Source organism: Henckelia pumila, chromosome 4 (genome assembly GCF_033568475.1).
Source record: "Henckelia pumila isolate YLH828 chromosome 4, ASM3356847v2, whole genome shotgun sequence".
NCBI classification, from domain to species: Eukaryota; Viridiplantae; Streptophyta; class Magnoliopsida; order Lamiales; family Gesneriaceae; genus Henckelia; species Henckelia pumila.
The window spans coordinates 173,882,558-173,906,774 of record NC_133123.1 but is presented as its reverse complement, the minus strand read 5'-3'; the positions used below and the strand labels follow the sequence as shown (position 1 = coordinate 173,906,774).

Genomic DNA, 24,217 nt, shown 5'->3' with positions numbered 1-24,217 from the left:
TCCAATCGCTGCCCGGGTTTTTGCCCGAAAATTTTTTTTTTATTTTTAAAATATTTATTTTGTTTCAAAAACCGAGGCCTAAAAAATTTTTGTACAATCGATTAATTTAATCGCTTGATCTGAGCAACCTGGCTCTGATACCACTGTTGGAGAACGCGGCGATCAGATCAATTATGATTGATACCCGGTGCAGCGGAAGTTTAAAATTTTTGTATGGAACGATTCCATAATGGGTATCAACCTTACGATTAAATTGTGTGTGTAAAAATCAAATAACAATTATAAAATTTTTACCTTTAATCTCGAATCGAGATTTTGGACACCAACAGATTTCTCTGCTCTTGTTGTATATCCCTGGAACTGATGGACGAACTGTTCTTCAATCAGGTCCACGAACAGAGATTTAATCCCTCTGATAGATTGCACTAGAAAATCTATCAGAAGTTTTCTACGAAGAGATTAACGAATTTGATCCGTTAAACCAGACTGTAATTCAAAATCACAGGCTGGATTTTTCTCGAGTAGAGGGAGAGGGGGGGGGGGACGGCCACCTTTTAAAAAAATAGACTAGGGTTTTCGAAAAATCCTTGTGATCTGTTGTGTGTAATTTCTGTACTGCAATAACTTATTTATAATGCAGGCCACTAACAGCTTAGGGCCCATTAGTCATAAGTTCAAGCCCGACAAGCAAAGCCCGCATGTTCAGAAATTAATATAAAATTCATTGTGACTCCGATTGATAAACTGATTTGACCAATGTGCACAGAAACCATTTCTGCACCTTTTAAAGTCAAGATAAATTTTTCTGAATCCGAATTCAGTGATTTCCAAAAATGGCCATCCCTATGTCATTTTAGGAAATCTTACTCCTCTACTCTTAAATAAGAAGTCCAACTTCTTCGTTCATTAAATTTAACTCTTTAAATTTAACTATCTCAACAGGGATTAAAAATCCATTACACTGTGTGACCCTCAATGGTTCAGGGATACAGCTAGCCGTGGGCTCACAACTCCTTGTGACTCGGAACAACAATTTCCGACTTGCCCATCGAATCATGGTATGAGCGCCTAGCAACATCGCCCCATGATTCCCTAGGTATCACTGATAGTGCCTACAAGAACCAGTAGATTTTGGTTAGCGTACAGTACGGTCCCTTCATCCAAATATCCCGATCGAATCAACAACCATTGGTATATCGAGAGTCGCTCGAGATTTGATAACTATGCAATGCATCTTGAAGATCAAATAGTGACATCGCATGTGCTACTAAGAAACCATTTCTTAAATCACATCATGTACTCTGGCCAGAGATTCGTCACACTAATATCTCCTCAGATCGCATAGGATATCCACACTCGCAAGTATGTGGTGAATCCTTGACAACAAAGCATCGACTCCTATATGTGTTGTAACTGTACCCAATCCCGACACCTGATGACCCCAATAGAGTCGGTAAACGAGTCAAAGCACAGTACTAGCATATAGAGTCTCAATGATGTCTCAAGTAGTAAGGACTAATGGTGTACAACCAAAACCGCGGACTATATCCACTCGATAAGTGATAACCACTTGGAAAGTCCGGATAGGGTAGTTCGATCATTCATCATATGAATATCCATTTGCATGCTTCGAACATCTCTATGTTCCTTACCAATGAAACGTGGTACTCTGCATCGCAAATGCTAGTCTCAAGCTCGAGCGATCCTTATCCTTATTATCGGACGGCTCAATCGACTAGGAACAGTTTAGAATATACAGTGACTATAAGATGTGTTTCATGATAGACATCTCCATGTTCTACCACATCTTACATACACTATAGTATATTCAAGGTCTTTATCAAAGCAACAATAGTATATCACAATATCACAATATGAAGAAAGACAAAGTCATTGCCATTAATAAAAGTGTAAATTATATTAAACAAAAGATTGTTTATACAAAGAGTCATCAAAGCCCTTAGCCACAAGTTGGCTCACCGGGCACCCACTCTTTCAACTACAAAAGGAATTTCTCTTCGAAGATCTCTAATATCATGATGATGAATTCTGGCAAAGTGTCTGGCTGACGATAAATCTGACAGCTTATTCCGATCTCAAGGCACTGCTCACTGATTCATAAACGGCTTTCTCTTCGATTAAAGATGATCTCTAAGTCCCTCTAACTCTGATCGAACGATGAAAAGGAATCTGTCGAAGAAATTCGGATGAAAGCGGGTTTTAAAAAGTTATCGAACCTTGATTCCCTAATGCTCTCTTCTTCAAATTCTACCAACTTTTATCAATCCTCTAAGTTGGTACCACACTAACCGAATTCTCCGGTCATCTGTGTAGTTCAGAGAATCACCCAACTGATCGATCTCTTCTATTCAACTTCTGCATCCAACAACATTCTCGGAACACTACAAAATTGATAATCTGAACGACTAAAACCTCCTCGATAGTACTCCCATCGGTGTCAGAGTGACTTCTATCAGGGCCCTAGTGGTACAATCTAGATCAGTCAAAGGAGTTACTGCTGGTTGTCGTCTGCTAAAATTATTCAGGAGACAATTCTGATATTCAGTGTGAAAAGGATACCAAAACTCCGTCTCAAAATTCGGTGTCCCACATCTCTGTTCGATAAGTTTGTTCGACTACAAATCACTGAATTTCGGATCTCAATCGGGTTCTAATTCGTATCGCAAAAAAACTTTGATATGCTAGCTCAAGCAGATGGTGGAACTCGGATCCGAAATAAAAATACAGTTCATATTTAAAGTAATTCATGCTTTAAAAATTTAAATCACATAGTCATGTAATTCAAATAATTCAAGAATCAATAAAGTATGCTCGCACATATTTAAATAATCATTTAAATAAATCAATCACATGCGAGAGTTCAATTGATGCGGACTCGATCTACCCCGCTCACTCTAGTTCAACTCCAAGAATCTTATCGCTCTGATACCACTTAATGTGAGGACCCGAATTCTAATCTCTCGAACAGAAATAAATCATGTAATCAAAAGAAATAAAAATAATCAGTAAGGCATTTAGCGACACACATCTTACATTCGGCAACACAAAACCACGACGCAAAAAGTAGGTTTTTTTTTTTTCGGGGTGAGGCGCGGGCGCGCCAAACGAGGTGCGGGCGCGCATAACGCCCTGCCCGGGCCTCCGAGAAAGTGCAGAACGCGCGGGCATGCCTCCCGTGCTGCGCGGGCGCGCATAGCCTGCTGTTTCTGCTCAAAAAAAGACTCCAAAAGTGTAATATCATACCCAGAATGATTCTAACATGATCCAACTAATATTTTCCCAACAAAGAGGTATTCAAATACATAAAAATGTAGAACAAGCATCGATTCTAAGTTCTACAATTCAAAATGGAATAAAAGGGAGTTCGAATACATGGTATGACTTCTAAAACCAAGTCCTCACTCTATCATTTCCCACTCGATCTAGTCATGCAGCTTCTGACTCGATCCTGCCCCACCTGCCGTCAAGTACACATACAAACAAAACGACAGCCGGATAATCTGGTGAGAATATAATTCCCAGTAAAAGAGACAAATCAGGAAATTTTAAATAATATAAAAAATCATGTTATATAAAACATCGAGCCAATCAATTCAAAAGGGCATATTAAAACTCAACTCAAAATGCATTAAAATGCAATGCATGACTTGAAAACTCGGGATTATCTAATCGGATAATCAAAATAAATCGGTACTCGGTTGGGATCCCGGGGTCAAGTTTTCACCAACAACTCACCGACACACCCATTCGGGGTGAATGTCGTTCAACTCAAACCCCTAGACTTTAGAGCAACTATAAGAAGTATTCTAGCAATTGGAAAAACTCGAAATCCAAAGCCACTTCAATATAGTTCCCTAAATCGTCTAAATTCAAAACGAATCGAATATTCAGCTCAAGATGTATGCAAGTGCAATTAAACTCATTCAAATAAAATCTACTAATTCAAATAGCATACAAGTATGTGATTTCTTTTGGGCACTCGAATTAAATCAAATTCGAGTTAATCATCCCATTCATTCAATCGTCGTCTTCTTACCTTTTCAAGTTCGTCGAGGATTCAAATCGTTCTTCAATTCTCAAATCGATTCAAACTTCCAAGTTTGTTCCAAACCCGAATCATCAACCCAAATGTCAGAATGAAGCCCTCATTGCGGTGATCGTGAATCTCAACTCGAATCTGAAATCTAACGGTCGGATCGGCGAATCGGACGGAGCAAAAGCTTGAGAAACCTTCCATGGCTTCTTTTTCTCGGTCGACGCGAGAGAAAGATGGGAGGGAGGAGAGAATAGTGAGTGATGGTGATGTAGATAATAATATTAATAACTCCCCCCAAATACTAGTCAACCGTCCTATTTGCACTTCGGTCCCTGAACTTCAAATTAAATCGATTCAATCCCGGCTCAACTAATTCCCTTCAATTCAATTTAATTCTAATAATAATAAATTCCACTAATCCCAAAATAATTAATTTCAGGGCCTTACACTAGTCGTGGCGTAAGCTCTGGTTCCCTCATGGAGTGCTTCCTGGTGGTGTCCCTGTGGAGGATTCTCCGTCTGGCGATTCTTCACCTCCATGTCCTCCTACATCGTGAATTGTTCTGCCCACATGCTCTCTCTAGCCTGCACCTGTCACCAAGCCCAAACCCACAATACCTCGGCCTACTGAATCAACCTTGAACCAGTCGCATGCACCCCACCCATTCCCTCGACTTCTCATCCTTCCCCTCATCCTATGGTTATCCGCTCCAGAAATAATATCTTCAAGCCCAACACTCGCTACAAAGTTCACCTTGTTGCGAAGGTATTTCATCAGCGCCCCGGACTTGAATACACCGATACTTTCAGTCCTATGGCGAAACCCACTACATTTCACATTCTCGTATGCCTTGTCGTTTACTATGGGTGGTCTCTCCTTCAGATGGATGTAAATAATGCTTTTCTGCAGGGTCAGCTAGACGATTGTGTGTATATGGAACAACTACATCCTAATGTTCCATCCTATGTATGCAAGTTGAAAAAAGCAATTTATGGTCTTAAGCAGGTTCCCCGTGCCTTGAACACGGCCCTTCGGTAGTTTTTATTCAGTCTTGGCTTCACTACCTCCCGTGCTGACACATCCCTATTTATTTTATTCTCTTGAGGCGTGTACTATGTATCTTCTTGTCTATGTTGATGATTTGATTCTCAAAGGGAATAATTCTGGCGATATCCCAGACTTCATTGATCAGTTAAGCTGTTGGTTCTCCGCCAAGGTTCAGGGCTTCTTGTCTTACTTTGTTTATGTTGAAGTTTATTCCTATGCAGGGGGCCTCCGTATCTCTCGAAAAATTATCTTCTTGACATCCTTACCGTGTTAACATGGCTGACTTGGAGCCGGCTCAATCGCCTATTTCCACGTCCCCTGCACTACACCTGTCTGATGGCTCGCCCCCTATGGATGCCACCCTGTATCGTCAAACGGTTGGTAGTTTACAGTCTCTTTCATTTAATCGCCCAGATATTTCATATGTTGTTAACAAGCTGTCACAGTTTATGCACTCTCCATCGTTTATGTATTGGGGGGCTGTCAAGAGGCTTTTAAGTTACCTCAATGGTACGCGCTCCTATGGTCTTTTTCTCCAGTGTCACAGTTCTCTATCCCTATATGCTTACTGTGATGCGGACTGGACTGGTGATGTGGATGATTTCACGTCCACTGGTGCTTATATTATGTTTCTATGTCCCAATCCAGTCTCCTGGAGCTCTAAAAAACAGGGCTATGTTGCTCGCTCTTCTAGTGAAGTTGAGTATCGTGTCGCTGTGGAGGTGCAATGGGTTGGCTCTCTTATTGATGAACTTGGTGTTGTTCGTGCGTCTTCTACGGTTCCTCTTTATTGTGAAAACATCAGTTCTATCCATCTCTGTGCAAATCCTGTATTTCATTCTCGCATGAAGCACATTACTTTGGATTATCATTTTGTACGTGAGCTGTTTCAGAGCCACAAAGTTTGTGTTTTCATGTCTCGTCCTCTGGCCAGCTAGCTGATTCCTTAACGAAGTCGCTCTTTGGTTCTCGCCTTCGTCTCCTATGTTCCAAGATGGTGTCTCTATGAGCTCACTATCTTGTGAGGGCCTATTGGAATATATTTTATATTATGTTTTCTTTTATCTTGTAATGTTTTATTATTTGTAATCTCTATCTTTCTTAGGCTTTTATTGTTGTATATAAACATCTTGTTTATTCATTCTTTGAGATATATGAAAATATTATTTTCTCATTAGTTTGTACAAATTATTGATGCATCTTCCTAACAGAAAATTGATCTAGAGCCTCTATAACATCTATTTATCCAGTTTCTTTTATATTGGGAATGTTCCCTCTGCTAAGTTAAACAAACTTATTTTAATTTGGAGGATTAGTTATAATTAGTAGTTCATTTGATGAATTCAAATTGATCATTCTTCAACACTAGAAAGTGCTTAATTGTCTACGAGGTTGTTGTGCATGTTTTTCCATTTGTGATTTATGGTAGGAATTTGGTTTCTGTTTCATAGAGGCGATATTATTAAAATTTTAAATCCTTGCATATTTTTTTTTCATATGGATATCAGGAGTGTGGCACTTTGATCAGATGCTGCTTCGGGATGAGAAAGTTATTGCTTAAGAGGGAGCTCATTGCATCAGTATATTCGAGTTTGCTGCTAGTTGGTATATTTTGTGTAGGCATTTGACAGCAGGTGTGTGAGGGACTTGGTTGTAGGTGATTGTGGAAAGGTAGTTTCGGTATCATTAAATTTTTCTTGACCTTGTTCTAGAATTTGATTAAACATTTTACTCGTCTTTGGTACCTGTATTTTGTTATTTTCATCTCATTCTTTACTTAATTCTCGAGTACTCCCAAATTGTCATTTCTTGATATTGTGATAATATTTTCACAACTGATATTTAAATGTGGGGTATTTTTTTAATTTTCATCTCATTTTTTAATTAAAATTTAGCATATGTTAGAAAAAGTAATACTTTTGGCAAAACTAATACTTTTAAAAAAATAATATTTTTTTATGTCAAATTAGCATACGTTAGAAATAATACTTTTACTATAAAAACTAATACTTTTAATATAAAAATAATACATTGGACATAGAAAAAAGTACTTTTTATGTCAAACTAGGCCGATCAGTCCTCGCTCTTGATCGTAGCAAGATACCTTAGAAGTAAAATTTTTGACATAAAAACCAATATTTTTAACAGAACAAGTAATACTTTTGATTTAAAAAATTAATAATATTTTCAGTGATCCACAAATTAGATCAAAGCTACATATGATCTATTATAAACTACTAGAAAACCACGCACACGATAGTTCACATGCACAAAATTTACATAATTAAAAGTTTTTTTTTTTGGTTAAATCACTAAGTTTTTTTAAAAATGTTTTTTTAACATATTAAGTATGATTAACAAACCATTTAGTTATTTTTCAAATTTGCTAAAATATATTTGTTGTAACAACTTTTATTTAATGAAATAAGGTGTGTTTTTGTCAATCCATTAATGTACCAAAATAGTTACTGTAGAATCGAGCACTTACCGCTTACCAAAAAATATAGCTTATTGTAATGGTAAAACTCAAATCTTTTAAATTGTACAGCAGCCCAAGTGTCATAGTTTGATCGCTCTACTTAGCAGAGAGAATTTTTGCACCCCAACAAATCCTCCCAATAATTGCACTTCTTGCAATCAATGATGATCAAACCCATGATCTTAGATTTGATACCAATTTGTAGGATCAAACGCTTGCCTCTTTACTAAAATCTATAACTAAAATGATGCAACTCAAATCTTTTAAACTACACAGCAGTCATGGTTCGATTTCTCTACCTATCAGGGACAATTATTGTGCCCAACAGTTACTTTAAAGGGTTGGTGCATTATTATATAGTATAGATATTCGGTGTTACCATAGTCTTAAATATATTAAAAATTCCCGAATATCTGGCATTTCTTTTCGTTAACGCTAAGTTACTACTTACTAATGCTCACTTACCCCTGTTGAGTTTCCACACTTGGCAATAAAATAAGATTTGAAAGATGCCCAGATAGTGAATTGTTGGAGTACCATTTTCTCTTGCCTTCAATGCAGAAAAATTTAAAATTTTCGTTTTGACGTTCAGAATGCTTGGACACTCATACCGTTTAACTAAAATTCATAGGGTGTTATAGAATTTATATCTTTAGGGCTCGTTTGGTACAAATGATTAGCTTGGATTGATGTTGGTTTGACTTGTTTAACTAATGTTTGGTTGGGTTTTTGTAGTAACCCAAAACTCATTTTAAGATAATAATATGTTAAACATGATTAAGGGTTGATAATTAATAAATTTCGGAGTGTTATTAGACTTCGGAAGAGAATTTGGGCTTTTGACTTTGGGCCGGATCGGAAGCTCCGAACTCAGATCGAAAGCTCCGAACTCAGATCGAAAGCTCCGATCCCAGCCACTTCGGAACCTCATTGGAAGCACAGAGATCGAAAGCTCCGATCCTGGAACGAAAGTTCCGATCTCCAACTGCCAGCAATGCTCGATGACTTAGCCACGAGTTTTGACAAGTGTTGAACGTAGAGCAGATCGGAAGCTCCGATCGCCCGATCGGAAGTTCCGATCCCGATGTGTCACACATGCACGCAGTGAGCTGGATCGGAAGCTCCGATCCTGAAATCGGAAGTTCCAATCCTGGCCAGGAATTTTTCCTATAAATAGGGCTTCTCAGATTCATTTCTAAATACGAATTCCCGAGTTTCTTTCTTCAGTTATATAGTGTGAGATATACACTTGAGGGCCCTATCGGTTATAATAGAGGTTCTGGAATAACCAAGGTGTGGTTATAGTCATCCAGAACTAGCGACTTCAAAGGGCTAACTACGGACGAAGGTATGGTCCGGGAATCTATTTAAGTTTTGGGAGTACTTATTAGCTTAGTTAAGGCTTATAGAATTTATGTAGTGATACGGTGAACTTTTGAATATAGGCTTGGAATCTAAGATCTTACTATACTTGAACTAGCCTAGAGGTACGTACACATTGACTGAGATTGCCAGCGAGTATACATGTTTATATGTTGCATTTATTTGGCATTATTATATGGCATGATGTATGATTTACCATTTTCTATAATCATATGTCATGTGCATATACACGTTAAGCCTATACCTTGTTATACCTGATTATAGAGCCGCTCAGCTCTATACTCGATAGTCTGTCACTGAGAGTACCGCGACGGTGGGGGCATTTATGTCTGTCTACTCTGATGTACTAGACGAGTGTGGTTGCACCCAGAGGTTGATCCGTGCGGTGGCAGCACTCATGTGGCACCGGTTCTGAGCATGATTTTTCAGATGACCCTGTACCAGTCATCATGTTGCATGCATTATATACATATGTTTACTCATGTCTATGTACTGGGCGTTAGTGCTCACGTCCTAGTTGTTATCTTGGACACCCTATTCCATGGGGCAGGTTGCAGGATGGACGGAGCTGGTAGTTCAAGGCAGGACTAGGGAGCAGGAGCCTTGAGGATTTTTGATTATAAAGCAGGATTCGATATAGCTGTATAATTTTTACTGTTTAAGGTTTCGATTTGGTTGTATCACTACAGATTTAAGCCTGGATTATGTTCCTAAAGCTGATATGTAAATTATGTTTTTGTTTCCGCATGTTTTACTCTGTTAAGTTATTTTGCTGTATTAAGTTTAATGCATGCTATTAGTTGCCAGTTAGTAGGTGATACCATGTTGGGTCACTACATTTTTGGTATCAGAGCATGCTTAGATTTTGGGATTAGTACTTGGGATTTAGAATTAGTTTTGAGTAATTCTTGCGCATTTGGGATTTTAATGTGCAATTCTTTTCAGGATATGGCTGACGAGAGTCACGATAGTGTTGGCCAGGGAGGTGGTCATCATCATCATCGTCGCCGCCATCATGATGATCAACATCGTCATCATGAGGGTAGACGTCGCTACTCTATCAATAAGTTCATGCAAATAGGACCGAAACCTTTGGTGGGAGGCGAGAATCCAGAACAAGCAAGAAGTTGGATGTCTAAACTCGAGAGTACTTTTCGTGCTTTCGATTGTACTGAGGATCAGAAATTGGAAGTTCTAGAATTTGTTTTAGAGGATCGAGCACGTTTTTGGTGGGATGCCAAAGCTGCTCAGGCACGTACTGAGAGAGGACAGGTGACTTGGGGGGATTTCTGTCGGGAGTTCCAGAAATTTTATTTTCCTCTGGCTGTTCGCCAAGCACTATCGATGGAGTTGCTTACTCTGAGGCAAGGATCAATGACTATTGATCAATATCAGCAACGATTTCTTGATCTGCTACCTTTCAGTCCTCATATCAATGAGAGTGATGCGTCGAAGTATGATATCTTTCTACAAGGTTTGAACCAAGATATCTACTCTCAGGTTGTCGTCTGTGATGACCCGGTGTCTTTTGAGACTTTGGTGAACCGTTGCCGTCTTGTGGAGACTAGCAATAGGCGGGCACAATTGATGATGCCAGGACAGCCTAGTGGATCTTTTGAGCCTCGAGCTCAATCTGTTGTGCAATCTGTACCTACGTCTTCTTCTACTCCTACTACTTCATCTGGATCTCGTGGTTCACGAGGTATGTTCCGTTTTGGGAAGAAGAAGAAGAAGGAGGAGTTTTGTAGTCACTGTGGAGGGAAGCATCCTGCAGCTTCATGTCGGAGAGCTACTGGTGCTTGTTATATTTGTGGGCAGCAGGGACATCTGCGGAGAGATTGTCCTCAGCGCATGGGTTCTTATAGTGGATCGGGATCCCAGGTTGGATCTCAGGCTTCTATTGTTCCACGTCAGCAGTCAGCACCACAGAGTTCTTCTGGTTATCGTCCCCAGACTCAAGGGCAGGTGTTTGCTCTGTCTCAAGAACAGGTTACTGAGGGAAGCGATCGAATGTTGGCAGGTACCTTTTTGTTATGTGGTATTCCTGCACTTGTTTTAATTGATACTGGAGCATCGCATTCCTTTATTTCTAGTCGCTTTGTTAAGAGACATAGATTACCTTATGTATCATTAGATATGGATTTAGTTGTATCTACTCCATTGGAGCAAGAGATAGTAACTAAGCGTCTAGTGATGGGTTGCCTTCTGGAGTTTGAGGGTAATGTGTTAGCAGCTAATTTGATGATATTAGCGATGACAGATTTTGATTGTATCTTGGGAATAGATATGCTGACTTTGTATCACACTACTGTGGATTTTTATCAGCGTCTGGTACAGTTTCATCCGGTTGAGGGTGATAGCTGGTATTTTTATGGTGAGGGTGCGCGACCTCCGATGACACTTGTTTCGGCTCTGAAGGCATGTCATGTCTTGGAGTCAGGTGGGGAGGGCTACCTCATCTATGCAGTTGATATGTCCACGAGTAGTCCGGTTATTGATCATTTACCGGTAGTCAGCAAGTTTCCTGATGTATTCCCTGATGAGATTCCTGGTTTTCCTCCGGTGCGAGAGGTTGAATTTGGTATTGATCTAGTACCAGGAACTGCGCCTATATCCCGAGAGCCTTATCGTCTAGCACCTTCAGAGATGATGGAATTGAAACAGCAGTTACAGGATCTGCTTGATAAGGGATATATTCGTCCGAGTGTTTCTCCGTGGGGAGCACCTGCTTTATTTGTCAAGAAGAAGGATGGATCGATGCGATTATGTATTGATTACAGGCAGTTGAATCGTGTCACCATCAAGAATAAGTATCCTTTGCCGCGGATTGATGATCTATTCGATCAATTACAGGGTACTTCTGTTTACTCTAAGATAGATCTGAGATCTGGATACCATCATATGCGGGTACGAGACTCAGATATTTCTACGACTGCTTTTAGGACCAGATACGGGCATTATGAATTTCTGGTGATGCCATTTGGTTTGACGAATGCACCGGCAGTCTTTATGAATCTGATGAATCAGGTATTTCGAGAGTATCTGGATAGATTTGTCATCTTCTTCATAGATGATATTCTTGTCTATTCACATGACAAGGATGAGCATGCACAACATCTAAGGATTGTTTTACAGACGTTACGAGATAAGCAGCTGTATACAAAATTGAGCAAGTGTGAATTCTGGCTTGATCGAGTAGTGTTTTTCGGTCATGTGATTTCTAATGAAGGGATATCTGTTGATCCTATTAAGATAGAGGCAGTGCTAAACTGGTCTCATCCGACGACGGTTGCTGAGATTCATAGTTTCTTGGGTCTAGCTGGATATTACCGTCGGTTCATCGAGAATTTTGCACAGTTGGCAAGGCCTTTGACACAGCTTACATGGAAAGATGTTGCCTTCATATGGTCCTCGGATTGTGAGGAGTCATTTCACGAGCTGCGTAGACGTCTTACTACTGCACCTGTGCTAGCTCTACCTTCTGGATCAGGAGGTTATGTTGTCTATACTGATGCCTCTGGTCAGGGGTTAGGATGTGTTCTGACATAGCATGGACATGTTATTGCCTATGCTTCTCGACAGTTGAAGACGCATGAGAGTAATTATCCAGTACATGATCTCGAGTTAGCCGCCATTGTATTTGCGCTCAAGATTTGGAGGCATTATCTTTATGGAGAAAAATTTGAGATATTCACGGATCACAAGAGTTTGAAGTATTTATTCACTCAGGCGGAGTTGAATATGCGACAGAGACGCTGGATGGATCTTCTGAAAGATTATGATTGTGAAATCAAATATCATCCAGGTTCTGTTAATCTTACTGCTGATGTCTTGAGTCAGCAGGTGAGACTTTCTGCACTTCAGACTAGTGAAGTATCTCATATGATTCAAGAGTGCTGTTCATTGAGTTTTACGCTCAAGCACAAGAAAGGGAGGAATGGGATTCGTTTGTATACTATTCTATCTGAGCCAGCATTGTATTCTCGGATCAGAGATGCTCAGATATCTGATGTAAAGACTCAGCGTTTGGCACATCTAGCCAATGGAGTTTATACATCTGGATTCCATTTTCAGGCAGATGGTTTATTATGCTTATCGAATCGAGTGGTTGTACCTGATGTTGCGGAGCTCAGAAACGATATTCTATCTCAAGCTCACAGGAGTCGATTATCAGTTCATCCTGGAAGCATGAAAATGTATAAGGACTTGCGAACTAGATTCTGGTGGAAAGGGATGAAGAGGAGTGTGTATCAATTTGTTTCGAGATGTTTGGTTTGTCAACAGGTCAAGGCTGAACATCGACGGCCAGGTGGATTATTGCAGAATCTTGAGATTCCCGAATGGAAGTGGGAGCACGTGACTATGGACTTTGTTACCCACTTACCTATGACTACACGTCAGTGTGATGCTATCTGGGTTGTCGTTGACCGTTTGACGAAATCAGCACACTTTATTCCTTATAACCGGGAGTATTCTTATGATCGCATGACACGTTTATACATCCAGGAGATAGTGCGATTGCATGGGATTCCAGTGAGCATAGTTAGTGATAGAGACCCGCGATTTACCTCACGTTTTTGGGGTAGTTTTTAGGAGGCGTTGGGTACCACTCTAAGTTTGAGCACTGCATATCATCCGAAGACTGACGGGTAGTCAGAACGGACGATTCGTATGCTGGAGGATATGCTACGTTCTTCTGTCATGGATTTTGGCTTATCTTGGCAGGATCAGTTACCTTTGATCGAATTTGCCTACAATAACAGTTATCATCGTAGTATCGATATGGAACATTTTGAGGCATTGTACGGTCGACGGTGTTGTACTCCATTATTATGGGATGAATTCGGGGAACGACAAGTCGAGGGTCCTGAATTGGTGCAGCAGATTGTATACAAGGTAGATTTGATCAAGCATAGGATCAAAGTTTCTCAAGATAGACAAGCCAGTTATGCTAATATTCGTCGTAGGCCACTTCAGTTTGAACCTGGTGAATATGTGTTCCTTCGAGTATCACCTTTCAGAAAGGTGATGAGATTCGGCGTGAAAGGCAAGTTGTCTCCTCATTTCATTGGGCCTTTCCAGATACTGGAGAAGATCGGAGATGTTGCATATCATTTGGCTTTACCGCCACATCTTTCCAGTATACATAATGTTTTTCATGTGTCGTTACTTCGATAGTATATAGCTGATGAATCTCATGTGATTCAGTCTACTGATATTCAGCTAGAGCCAGATCTGTCTTTTGTTGAACGACCAATCCGTATCCTAGACAGGAAGGAGAAAGTTCTTCGGAACAAGACTATACCACTTGTGATGGTACAGTGGCAGCGCCGAGGCATTGAAGAAGCAACTTGGGAAACTGAGAGTCGTATGCAAGCGGAATATACTGAGTTTTTTGCTTTGTACTTTTGATTTACCATGTATGATGTAATTATAGTTGTTGTAATAAAACATGGTTTGATGTTTCATATTATTATCTTGATTTGTCTTTATATGTTATTTCACGGACGAAATATCTAAAGGTGGGGAGAATGTAGTAACCCATAACTCATTTTAAGATAATAATATGTTAAACATGATTAAGGGTTGATAATTAATCAATTTCGGAGTGTTATTAGACTTCGAAAGAGAATTTGGGCTTTTGACTTTGGGCCGGATCGAAAGCTCCGAACTCAGATCGGAAGCTCCGATCCCAGCCACTTCAGAACCTCATCGGAAGCACAGAGATCGGAAGCTCCGATCCTGGAACGGAAGTTCCGATCTCCAGCTGCCAGCAATGCTCGATGACTCAGCCACGAGTTTTGACAAGTGTTGAACGTAGAGCAGATCAGAAGCTCCGATCGCCCGATCGGAAGTTCCGATCCCGATGTGTCACACATGCATGCAGTGAGCTGGATCGGAAGCTCCGATCATGAAATCGAAAGTTCCGATCCTGGCCAGGAATTTTGCCTATAAATAGGGCTTCTCAGATTCATTTCTAAATACGAATTCCCGAGTTTCTTTCTTCAGTTATATAGTGTGAGATATACACTTGAGGGCCCTATCGGTTATAATAGAGGTTCTGGAATAACCAAGGTATGGTTATAGTCATCCAGAACTAGCGACTTCAAAGGGCTAACTACGGATGAAGGTATGGTCCGGGAATCTGTTTAAGTTTTGGGAGTACTTATTAGCTTAGTTAAGGCTTATAGAATTTATGTAGTGATACGGTGAACTTTTGAATATAGGCTTGAAATCTAGGATCTTACTATACTTGAACTAGCCTAGAGGTACGTACACATTGACTGAGATTGCCAGCGAGTATACATGTTTATATGTTTCATTTATTTGGCATTATTATATGGCATGATGTATGATTTACCGTTTTCTATACTCATATGTCATGTGCATATACACGTTGAGCCTATACCTTGTTATACCTGATTATAGAGCCGCTCAGCTCTATACTCGATAGTCTGTCACTGAGAGTACCGCGATGGCGGGGGCATTTATGTCTGTCTACTCTGTTGTACTAGACGAGTGTGGTTGCACCCAGAGGTTGATCCGTGCGGTGGCAGCACTCATGTGGCACCGGTTCTGAGCATGATTTTTCAGATGACCCTGTGCCAGTCATCATGTTGCATGCATTATATACATATGTTTACTCATGTCTATGTACTGGGCGTTAGTGCTCACGTCCTAGTTGTTATCTTGGACACCCTATTCCATGGGGCAGGTCGCAGGATGGACGGAGCTGGTAGTTCAAGGCAGGACTAGGGAGCAGGAGCCTTGAGGATTTTTTATTATACAGCAGGATTCGATATAGCTCTATAATGTTTACTGTTTAAGGTTTCGATTTGGTTGTATCACTACAGATTTAAGACTGGATTATGTTCCTAAAGCTGATATGTAAATTATGGTTTTGTTTCCGCATGTTTTACTCTGTTAAGTTATTTTGCTGTATTAAGTTTAATGCATGCTATTAGTTGCCAGTTAGTAGGTGATACCATGTTGGGTCACTACAGTTTTTAATTATCTTACCCAATCCATTCTCGAAAGGATAAAGCCATATTAATATATGGAAAGTAAACCCACCTCCACCCCATGTATTAACAATCACTTTCTTAGTCACAATTTATTTCCAATTCTACCCTTTTCCAACATCCAAAAAAAATGCCCAACCTATCTCTCCCCCATCTAAATGATGAAGAAAGCATCTGTGCACATTAAGGTTTTCAAATTGCAAAAGCATCTATTTAAAAAAAAAAAAGAAACTTGCAAAAACATCATAAACTTGGCAAGACAAATGAACGCTTCATTTTCTCATTAAATCAACATCGAATTCTTGTTTACAAATTTTATTTCTGTGATGGTGTTTGGTTTCTGGTTTTGGTTGAGAAAATGATTTCGATATTCACAAAATCAAAAAGAAAAAAAAATTGAACAAGAATTCACGAAACTCAAACAATTCGAGGGCATGAAAAAGAGAATCTTCTAGACTTGAAGCAGAATCCATTATCTCGCTTGAAGAAGAAATTGATAAAAAAAATTCTGAGTCATCTGATTTTTTGTGGTGCCTGTGGAAGATTTTTGGGATTTCTCAGATTTATCTCGTTGAAGAGGGAGCAGTTGAACTTGATGAATTTGGGTAGTAAAATTCCATTAAAAAAAACCCAAAAAATAAATAATATTAAGATACTTCCAAGGGTAATTTTGTCCAAAAATAAAAGGTTTTAAATTTATCTCATTGTCAAAAATCATACCAAACACAATACTAATTTATCACTATTATTACTTTTCTATTTCAATCATTCTTTTTATCATTTATGTACTAATCATTCAATAATCCTATCATACCAACCAAACGTAGCCTTAGTGAATAGTTCACTTGACACCAACTATTCCAGGATTAGCATAGATAGTTCTTGTTGTAATTCTCTACGAACGATCAACTTGAAAACATCTTTCTTCAATCTCTGAATCAGGTCCGCGAACGGATCTCATGTTCCTCTTCGAACTCGCACTAGAGAGAAACAAATATGTGAGGTCCAAAAAATTCACAGAACTTACTCATGAGGAAATTTTTAGTAGCATGAAAAATTATGTGTTTAATTGACTAAAATATGAGATTTTATGCAAAGATGTCATTTTTAATGTTTTCCAAGTATGGATTGATTCTAGTGACCAAATGAGTCGAGACTAGCCTACGAACGAGATGAAAGTAATTTTAAGTTAAAATTTGTTGTTTGTGCATATTTTATTTTAAAATTTGTGTGCAGCTTTTTATTTTAAAATTAGAAGGTAAAAAGTTTTAAAAAGAGTATTTTTAAGTCAGCGGGCCAATTTTCGGCCCATTAGTTTACTCCCAAAGCATGCGTCAAAATATTTTCTCTTTTCCCTCTAACACTCTCGCCGCTGCTACAACTTAAATTGTAATTTACCCAAGTGTAGGTTGTCTGCAAATAATTTACTCGTGAGTACGAGATCGATCCACGGAGAGGATGCTGTAAGTTTAATTTTAGCAATGATATATTATAGATGAAAATATTATTATAAAACTTCAAATACACAAATTATAAAATTGTCAAGGCTTCAAAGGTTCATTTTTGGTTTATTTAAGATTCCTTAACAAAAATAAATAAAAGAAACTTAAATAAGATTAAACATAAAAGAACAATGAAATATTTAAAAAAATATATCATATAATATAGTTCCCACTACATTAATATCAGATTAACCGATATTGAATATATGGTACCCATAATATATATATAAATGCATAAATAAAAACATAAAAAGAACAATTAAATATTTAAACAAATATATCATATAATATAGTTCCCACTATATTAATATCAGATTAACCGATATTTAATACATGGTACCCATAATATATATATAAATGCATAAATATAAATTGACATAAAAGTAAATGTTAGATCAAATCACAATATTTCATTTAAAACAACCGGTAGAGTCACGCTATTGTCTAAATAAAATATATGAATTTTTTATGTTAGATGCGAGAAAGTAAATGTTAGTTACGGAAAAGTAAATGTTAGATGCGAGAAAAGTAAATGTTAGTTGCGAAAAGTAAATGTTAGTTGCGGAAAAGTAAATGTTAGTTCAAATCACAACATATTATTTAGAACAATCGGCAGAGCCACGCTATTGTCTAAATAATATATATGACTTTATTATAAATTGATACATATATTTATAGTATATAATTATTGTAGTATTTATTGTATCATATTAGACAACAAATCAAGGTAACCACATTCAAGGTACCAACTATTTGATGTAAATAGATAACAATAAATCATCCAAATTATACCTACAAATAAAGATAAATTAGTAAAAATAAAAATAAAAATAGAAAAGGAAAGAATATACAAAATATAAATAATCTTACTTGACCAACAATGAAACTTTTTTATCTTGACATAAAAGGATTTAGCTTGCCATGAACATAAGACTCAAGAGTAAGGATAAAAGAAATTTCATACTTAAACTTGGAGAAATATGCACACTCAAACTCTTATTCTTACACACACAATATTTATTCTACAAGTGAGGAATTTCTCTACACTTTTGCACACTACAAAGCTTATACAACACATCTATTTATAGGCCAAATGAGAGCAAGAGTCCAAGGCTCATTAAATGTGAAATAGTAAAGTTGGTGGGTGCTTGTCTCCTTGAATGTCAATACCATAACCCAACTTTAATTGGAATGTTTGATGTCTTAGACCACCAATTCAGCCTTACCATTCAACATCGAACACGTAGGATATTTTGTGTAGATGTGTTTGGACAAATAATTCACCTCTTTTGGGTAAAATGTGAAATAGTTATGATATTTTTACTACAAGCTGGTCATAGTAAAAGTAAATCTGTCTCCATTTTGATATTTGATTATTTTGATCATCTTAATGAAGTTTTTAGAATTTTTTGTCTTCTTTAAAGTTGAAGATGCCTCTTTTGTGATTCCACAGGATTTAAGATTACTCCAATATGACCTTTGTAGCTTGAGTAATTTTATTTTTACCAAACCTGCGCAAAACATAAAATACAACATTTTTAGTAAAATATTTAAATATAAACACATAACACTAAAATAATAAAACTTCATAATTTTAATGAAACTTTAATTTTAAAACACATTTTTTAACATATAAATAATTACAAATTTTAAGTTTCATCACACCCCCAAACCGGCTAATTACTAGTCCCTTAGTAATAAAATATCATAAAATATCATAAAATCACAAGTTAGATTTTTATTCCTTAATATATATATTCAAATTTGGAAACCTTAACATTTTAAAACACACTTGTAAGGAGATCATATGTTTATTTATAAATTTTTCTATCAACTAATATATTAATATATAATTGGATGGGTTATACATATATATTTCAAACAATATCAAAATATTAAATATATATAATTTTTTTATATAAATATTTTCTAAAAATTTTGAGAATAATATAATCAAAATGATAATAGAAATCATTTTTATAACATGTATATTATCAGGAATTTTAATGTAAAAGTCTCAACTCCATATTCTATCGGGTTATGATATTTCATATATAACTATTTTTCACTCATGAAGTTCGAAGAAAATTATACACTTATTGAAAATGACTAATATGTAAAGCAGACAATCAAATAACCTAATATTGAAAATAAGATAGGATAATTTACAAAGAATACACCCATTTTGTTTTTTGTTTTTTTTCAATGTTTTTTTTTTCTCTTTTTTTTCTCTTTTTGCACTTGGCTGCAAAGTTGTTTTTACAAAACTAATTAATACCTACAATAAACTTTGAATATGTAACATTTTCTTTTTTCTATTTTCAAAGTTTATTTATTTATTTATTTATGAGGTAAATCTATTACATTGGTAATTATAGTAGAGATATTAATACTCTACATCTTTACAATCAAACTTCAAACAACTTTGCAGCCAATTTTTATATGCACAATTTTTTTTCTTTTTTTTTTAAAAATAGGTTTAATCTAATAATCAACCATTTCTTAATAATCAATAAAAGATTATAAGTTGTTTTTTCAATTCTCACCTCTCACTCACAAAATTTATGTGAGTATATATTGCACTTTTACAAATTAATTCCTTCAATTATACATGTTATTATTCATTCAATCAATATCACTTTAACTATATACTCATAAAAGTTTTAAAAAATATGTTATTTGAAAACACACAATTATATATTATTTATAACTTATATCCCATCAATTATATATTTTCTATTAAATTGATAAAAAGAAGAATAAATAAACATCTATACAAAAAGACTTCATTTTCTTAGTAGTTTGCAATTTAAATATATACGGAATATTAAAATCTAATCTATTGTGATAATATGATAAATAAAAACTAATACGTGTCAGGAGTTTTTGACTCCTTACTCTGCCATTGAAAAAGGAAAAATAAATATTATTATAGAAATATTTTTTTTTATTTTTAAATTTTTAAATATTTTTTTTTAAAAGATAAACCCTCTCCCAAACCTGAATATGACATTTTTTTAATTTTTAAGAAAAATAAAGAGTACATAATGAAAGAGATATCACCTGGAATTTATTGAAGATGAGGAACAAACACAAACCATTTTGTGACATGTTGAATCAATGATGACTTTAACATCTTCTTATGAGTTGAGGGTTGGCTTCCCATCCAATTTTGTTTTAACCCTCATTTTCTTCGCATAAGTGTTTTTTTCTAGTCCAGACATATTTCGAATAGGTAAGATTTTTGGAACTTCGCCACCTAATCGAACCCTGGCTTCAATTATAAGACGAATATCCTCCGGAATTCCTTTTTGCATAAGAATTTTCAATCTTTCACGCCTGTATTCATAAATCATTCTTCGAACCTTTTTAGGAAGAGAAGAAGTGAAAACTTTTACATGCTCTTTGATAGCTTCTTCCATTTTGAAAATAAAAAAAAATTTTTGTTTTTAATTTTTGGATCAGTTATTGTGGGAAACCAATTTAACCGACTGTAAGAGCCACGAAGTACCGTTATCTGCCACTTAACCGGGAAGTGAACTCAATTCGGAAAAAATTAAATATAAGTAACAATTAAATTGGATAATATAAAGGCATAAACTCTTCATCAAAAATTTCATTTTCTAAAAATGGTTTAAGCCTTTGCCCATTAACTTTAAACACATTATTATTTTTTGGATTTTCAACATCAACAGCGCCATGAGGATAGAAAAATTTAACAATAAATGGTCCAGACCATCGTGATCTAAGTTTTTCTGGAGACAAATGCAAGTGAGAATTATAGAGTAAAACTTTTTGTCCGATTTCAAAAGATTTTCTCATAATATTTTTACCATGAAAGACTTTTGTTTTATCTTTATAAATCTTTGCATTTTTAGCTGTTTTCTTTGACAACAATTGATCTCCACATACCTCAGAATGACAAAATTTAATGACACTACTTACCTCATTGTCGGGTATGCATCGTTGAAAAATTTGATCCGGATAATACTTAAACAAATAAGGATCATCCCAATAAATTTTTTTTACCTCTTTCAAGAATTTATTTTAATCATGTGAACTCTATTGAGAAGGCATTTTATTTGTCACAAGAAAATTTACAATATTAGCAAACCAAGACATAGTAGTAGCATAAAATAGTTGATCATCCGGAAAATTTTTATTTATTGGTATTTCATTTTGAGATGATTCACAAACTATTCTTGATAAATGATCGGCTACTACATTTTCTTCTTCAAGTTGATTGTTTTCTTCAAATAGTTTTGATTCAAAAATATTTTCCAAATCAAAATTTTTCACTAAACAAACATCAGATTGTTGATTTAAGTTTTCTTGTTGACATTCTTCCACGATAGTTTCTATTGCATTATCATCTTCATCTTCAGTAATACTTGGTTGTTTACTTAAATTGAACACATTAAGTTCCGAAGTCATGTTTCCAAAAGATAATTTCTTTATTCCATTTCGACAATTAATTAAAGAATTTGAAGTTGCTAGAAATGGACGTCCCAATATCATTGGAATTTCATTGTGCACTTCTATTGGTTGTGTATCCAAGACAATAAAATCCACATGATATATGAATTTATCGACTTGAACTAACACATCTTCTACGATACCTCTAGGTATTTTGATTGACCTATCGGCTAGTAAAAGAGTGACAGATGTAGGTTTTAAATCTCCCAACTTAAGTTTTTCATAAACTGAATAAGGAAGTAAATTCACACTTGATCCCAAATCCAACAAAGCTTTTTTAATTTTATTTTTTCCAATAATACATGAAATTGTTGGACAACCTGGATCTTTATATTTCAAAGTAGAATTATTTTGAATAATAGAACTTACTTGTTCAGTTAAGAATGCTTTCTTCTTTACATGCAATTGTCTTTTCACAGTACATAAATCTTTTAAAAACTTTGCATAAGAAGACACTTGTTTAATAACATCTAATAATGTAATATTTATTTTTACTTGTTTAAAAACTTCATAAATATCATAATTAATTTTTTTTGTTTTTTATTATTAACTAATGCATGAGAAAAAGGAACATGTTTATTTGACTCATATATTACTTCAGATAATTTATCATCAACTTTCTTATTATTAGGACTCAAAGCATCATCTTTCTCAAAAGTATCAGGATTTGAATCCTTACTCTTTGAGTTTAATTGATCTTTGTTTTCATCACTATATGGATCATTAACTATTTTACCACTTCTAAGAGTAATAACAACTTTTACTTGATCAAATTTATCTTGATTTTTATTTTTAGGATTAGGTTGTGGTTGAGATGAAAAATTTTCCTTTTTCATGAATATTAAGTGCAGATGCAAATTTTGCAACAGTTTCTTTCAAATCATTCATAGATTGAATGTTTTGAATATTGATAGACTCTTGCTTTTGATTGTATGCATGAATTTCATCTTCAAAATGTTTTCTTGGAGGTGTGATATAAGGAGCTTAAACTTGATGATTTTGGTTATTTTGAAAAGGTTGTTGTGAAGGTTGTGCATTATTATCGTTTCTCCAACTAAAATTAGGATAATTTCTCCAACCATAATTATATGTTTGTGAAAAAAGATCTAATGTTGGTTTTTTAAAATTGTTAACATAATTGGCTTGTTCATGGAGACATTCTTTAAATGAAGGCAAAATAGGACAATTTTTTGTAAGATGATCATGTGTATCACATATATGACAAACAATTTCTTGAACACTTTTTAATTGATCACTCCTTTTCATTTCTAATGACTCAATTTTTCTTGCTAAAGATGCAAGTTTAGCTTGAATATCTACATCATCTTTGAGATGATAAATACCAACCCCATTTGTTGAATTATTGGTTTTACTTGGTGGTTCAATTGAGCCTATATTACCCCAATTTTGAGCATTTTCTGCTAATGACTCCAAATATTCCATAGCTTCATTTGGGTTTTTTATCTTCAAAAGTTTCATTACACATGAATTCTATCATTTGCCTATTTTTAGGTATTAAACCTTCACAAAAGTGAGAAACTATCCTCCATATTTCAAAACCATGATGTGGGCATGTATTAAGTAACTCTTTATATCTATCCCAACATTGATAAAATGTTTCCCCTTGTTTTTGAGAAAAAGTTGTAATTTATCTTTTAAAAGAGTTTGTTCTATGGGAAGAAAAAAACATTTTTAGAAATTGTTGTTGCATTTCTTCCCATGATCTTATTGAACTTGATTTCAAATTTTGCAACCATGTTTTAGCTTTATCTTTTAAGAAAAAAGGGAAAAGCTTTAATCGAAGAATATCCATGCTACAATTTTGATCATTATAAGTGTTGCAAACCTCCTCAAATTCTCTTAAATGCAAATATGGATTTTCAGAATCTAGGCCATGAAAATTTGGTAAAAGTTGAATGATTTGTGGCTTAAAATTGAAATTAGACGCATCAGGAGGAAAAACTAAACAAGATGGTGTACTAGTTCTTATTGGATTCATATGGTGCCTAAGTGTTCTTGGTTGTTCATGTTCTTGATTATTATTATTATTATCATCTTGATTATTAGAATTATCCTCCATGTTTAAAATATTTTCAGATACTCGAACAAGTCTACCACTTTGTTTAAGACTCCAAACAATCATACAATTAAAAGCAACATACTATTTACATAAGTAACATAAATAACAAAAATTAAACTTAATTTATACCTCCCCGGCAACGGCGCCAAAAACTTGCTACAACTTAAATT

General features: G+C 35.7%; 1 non-coding gene across 1 annotated transcript; it reads left to right on the top strand.

The window, feature by feature from the left end:
• The first annotated feature begins 23,523 nt into the window (after positions 1 to 23,523).
• On the top strand, positions 23,524 to 23,634 carry LOC140870069 (small nucleolar RNA R71). Its single transcript, XR_012147051.1, has one exon. It is a non-coding gene; the product is annotated as a small nucleolar RNA R71 (small nucleolar RNA).
• The last annotated feature ends 583 nt before the right edge of the window (positions 23,635 to 24,217 follow it).